This window comes from Ipomoea triloba, chromosome 8, assembly GCF_003576645.1.
Source record: "Ipomoea triloba cultivar NCNSP0323 chromosome 8, ASM357664v1".
Lineage (NCBI taxonomy): Eukaryota > Viridiplantae > Streptophyta > Magnoliopsida > Solanales > Convolvulaceae > Ipomoea > Ipomoea triloba.
In genome coordinates this window covers 6,628,345-6,633,694 of record NC_044923.1, presented here as the reverse complement: position 1 = coordinate 6,633,694, position 5,350 = coordinate 6,628,345, and positions in this window count along the sequence as shown.

The following is a 5,350-nucleotide window of genomic DNA, read 5'->3' as shown; positions in this document are numbered from 1 at the left end:
AATTCTATTTTAATTTACAATTGTATTAGGGATAGGAATTGTATTACCATATTTTACAATATTACGCAATCCATAATATTATAGGTCTGTTTTGGGGGGAAAGTTAAAACTGAGGATATTGTTTTTATTAATAGTATAGATTGCATTGCAGAGAAATATATATACTGAATTACTACCATTAGTAATTCTAGTCTAGAATTGTATTACGAATAGGAACGTAGATAAGAATATATTTTATTAGAAATTCTATTTTAATTTACAATTGTATTAGGGATAGGAATTGTATTACCATATTTTACAATATTACGCAATCCATAATATTATAGGTCTGTTTTGGGGGGAAAGTTAAAACTGAGGATATTGTTTTTATTAATAGTATAGATTGCATTGCAGAGAAATATATATACTGAATTATTACAATTAGTAATTCTAGTCTAGAATTGTATTACGAATCGGAACGTAGGGAATAATATATATTTTTAGGAATTCTATTTTAGTTTACAATTGTATTAGGGATAGGATTTGTATTACCATATTTTACAATATTACGCAAACCATAATATTATAGGTCTGTTTTGGGCGGGATGTTAAAACTGAGGATATTGTTTTTATTAATAGTATAGATATTGAAATATTTTGTTTTCAAAAAAATAAAATAATAAAACTAGGCTTCTTAAGCAATTTCCACTTACGTATCCAAGCAACGACTTTTCACATTCACGTATACACATGTATGTTCATTTTTCACATTTTGCTTGCTCCATAAAAGTATTGCAAAAGTCAGTATAATGGTGTTTGTTAAATAGATATTAGCTGATACGTATTAGCTGATTAGGTTAGCCTGTTTGGCTAGTTGATAGCATTAGCTAATTATAGAAAGATATTTGGTAAATTAGATGTTAGTTGATAGCTGATTATATTTAAAATGACTTTCTCAAAAAGTTGTTTGAAAAAAATGATTTGAGCAACTTTTTGAATTTTAGCGTTTTGAAGCAATAAGCTGTTACAAAAAACTAATTAATCAAACACATAAAATCCTGAGTCATTGAATAGTGTGTGTATATTTATATAATACTTTATAAATACTATGAGGAGTTGTAATAGTTCAGTTGGTTAGAGCGTGTGGCTGTTAACCACATGGTCGAAGGTTCAAGCCTTTCTTTTAGCGTACCAATGTCGGATCTGACTTGTTTATTAGGCCAATTTGACACTTTTTTTTTTTAATTTTATTTTCCAAAAGTAATATTTTCACAACCGTTTAAGGAAGACGGTCATGGTGGATGAAGGAAGAGGCCAGCCCATTGGGCGTTGGCCATGGTTGTCTTCCTTAGATATTTTAGTGGCCACCTAAGTCGGGTGGATAGTGCAATTATGCCCCTAACTGAGTTTTACCTGGTAAACAAGTTAGCTTGGACTTAATTGAAAAATTTTACCAGTTTAGAGAGTTTGAATTAGCTTTTTTCAGTTAAGGGATCTAATTACACTATCCACCTGACTTAGGGGGCCAATTTGTCACTTTTTCCTAAATTATATTAGTCTGTGGGGGTATATACACATGCACACAGTAATGGTCTAACTTTAATTAAATGTTAAGTTAAAAAAAATTGTGGTATATTAAAATGTTGGTCTAACTTTAATTAAATGTTAAGTTAAAAAAATTGTGGTATATTAAAATGTTTGAAAATAAAATCTTTATAAGTAAACTTGAGAGATATTTTTGTCTAATACTATTGACTCTGTTATAGTGTAGTATCTGTTCATACATACTTTCTCGACCTACTGTGGGGATTGAACTTGTGACCTCTCAGTTAAGAGGGCCACAGTCCACAGCTATACCGCTTGGCCACAAGGTCTTTGGCACTTGAGAGATATTTTCACGATGGAGTAACTAGCTTGGCTCTTAACTACAACAAGGAAAATCAATTTAAAAAAAAAAAAACTTTTCAATATATAGATAGACGATAATTTACATATCTTTACTAAATCTATCTTATATTTTAATATCACACTTATAAATTATACTAGTTTTACACGTAATATTTAATGCTCAACTTTGAATGCTATAAATAAATAAATAAATAAATAAATATATATATATATATATATATATATTGTAGCTAATTAACTGATCAAAGTTAATGTTAAATTTTATATTGTATTTTTTTAATATACTCTAACTTATTCATAGTATATGTTCAACAATTATGCCAACTCTGATTAGGATGATCTTCGAACCTAAGATCTTCCTTATGAAAATCAATCAGTGAGTTAAGAAAAATAAATAGTTAACAAAATATTCCATTACTAAAGTTTATACTAACGGAATGCGATAATATTTAAGAAAAGAAAATGATATAAAATAGAGGGAAAAGTAGAAAAATAAAAAAATACTAAAATCAAATAATATGAACCATTATTTTCAAGAAACAATAAACAATTGGACCAACATTTTTTTCCCGTTATAGGCCTAACTTTATTGAATCTTATTAAACTAGTGTTTTACCCGTGCGGTGCACGGATAAAATTTTGTTATTATGAATTTAAATAAAAAAAGTTTAAAAATACAAATATATTAAAATGTACAATATAATAATATAATTGAATTTTCATATATTTGGTTAAGTATCTTTTTTTTTTAAAGGGGTCAAGTATCTATTATCATAGCATGCAAAATTAAAATTTTGTATAATTAATATAATCTCTAATCATGTACATATTTATATGAATTTATAGAGAAAAAAATTACATAATTAAATTGAATTATTCCTAATCGTATTTCATATATATTATTAATTCTAACAATATGAATAATAACTAAGAAAATTATACTTAGAAATTAAAAAATATAAATTTTAAATTTTGTATATGTGATTTTAAACTCTAATCAAACACATTCTCTTATATGATTGTGTAATACAATGTATATACAAATAATATTTATTGATATGTATATATGTAAATTCTATAATATAATTTATGTAATTATAATTTATATTGATATATTATAATTAAAATAATTAAATTTAGTAATTAAAAAATAGCATTTTAATTTTGTATGATTAATATAATGTATAAGTACATGTATGTATGCATTTTTTAAAATATAAATACTTATGAATACACATTTTGTTAATTTTATAATTTTATTCTTAATTATATTTTATATTTTATTAATATAATTAAGAATATTACATTTACAAATTAAAAGAATTTAATTTTTAAATTTATATGGATTAATGTAGTCCCTAACTATATTACATATTTAGACAATTTTTTAAATATTTTTGAATTTTTAATTAAGAGTATGAGTTTAGACATATTTTAAAATAATTTTTTAATAAGTAACCATTGTAGTAATTTATAATTAGCGTGTATAATTATGCCAGTAATCACAATTCTATTAAAAAAAAGTATATATATTTTCATATTGTACAAAATACTATAAATATAATATATGTCTACATAAGTGGATAAAAAGAGAAATTGATATTTTTTTATTATATAGATATTTATAAATATTATTTAATTTTTTTCTTTGCATGAAAAAACATTCTTATTTTAAAAATTTACATTGATATTTGAGTTTTATTTTGATATCTACTTTGGTGATATTTTAAAATTTGAGTAACACTTGTGTGAGACCGTCTTAGGAGTTTCAATCCGTAAGACGGGCCAGATCTTTGATTAATAGGTCGGATCTTTGACCTCGTTAATTAAAGATCCGACCCGTCTCACAGATTGAGACCATGAGACGGTCACACACAAGTTTTTGCCTTAAACTTTTGTTTGTTATCATAAATAGTACTCTATCTGTCCCATTTTACCTATCCTATTTACTATTCATTGATCAAATCAACTATTTCTTTATTGCTTATATTCTTTAATAATTTTTTTTTATTTTTAAATTTATTTTTTTTTGTGTTTAATAGTACTTTTAATGTAGTTTCTAAATATATATAAATTTTATATATTAATGCTAAACTTAATATTATGAAAAATTAGATTAAAAATAACTCCAACCGATCCTCGTTAAACGAATCAGACAACCAAAATGGGACAGAGGTAGTAATAGATATCTGGAAACCATTTAGTTTTGTTTCTAAATATTTTCCAACCCCCGTAAATGAAGCACAATCAAAACATCTCTAGATCATCATTTAAATAATAGGTCCACAATAGACTCTGTAGTTCAATATTTGTAGATCTATGATATGTTTTTAACTACTTTATTGAAAGTTAATTTCTTTTAGTTCTATTATCTCTTATTCTTCTTCATTTTAAATTGATAGATCTCGATATGATGCATCATTCTTAAATATGTGAATTTCAATTAATTTAATAGCATTATATTTAAATGTGAGACATTTATCCAATAACATTATATTTTTTTCAAACTCCGCAAATTTAAATTAGTTTAATTAGTTCACTTTTATGTTAGTTTTTCTTCAGTTTTGTTATTAACGGAAATTTATTTGCTTTGGGCTCATAATATTTAAATAATTCCTATTATTTTAGATTTTAAAATTTTTTATAATTTATGGTATTTTATAAAATTTGTTTGCAACATTTGTACTAAAAAACTTTTAAATTAATGCAATAATACTTATATTTGTTATTAGTAGAATGTTAAAATCATAATAATGATATATTTTACTTTTCACATTTTTAAACTTTTAAAACCAACATCATTTATGTAGGAACAAATTTATATATAGTAGTAATAATAAATAGAGGCAAAAGTAGAAAAATAAAAAAAATACTAAAATCAAATAATATGAACCATTATTTTCAAGAAACAATAAACAATTGGACCAACATTTTTTTCCCGTTATAGGCCTAACTTTATTGACTCTTATTAAATTATATTATATTTTTACTATCACATTTATAAATTATATTAGTATGTGTGGAATTATATTGTATATGCACATGCACACATATAATGGTCTAAGTTTATTTAAGTATTAAGATAGCAAATTGTGATATTACAATTTTGGAAATAAAATCTTAATAAGTAAAATTGAGAAATATTTATATCTTAAAAAAAATTGAGAAATATTATATGTTGTGGTTCTTGTTTAAATATCATGATGGAGGGATTATTATTATTATTATTATTATTATTATTATTATTATTATTATTATTATTATTATTATTATTTGAGAGACGAAAATTGATGATAGAAATCAGTCATATCCATGTAAAGACACCATTACACTTTTATGATAGGCAACCTTTTGGTGTCATTAAAGTTGTGCTCTTACTTTTTGACATGTTTTATTAAAGCAAGAATTTTTATAATTTGGGTTGTCAGAATATACAGTGGAAAAAGAAAGAAGTTTTTCAATT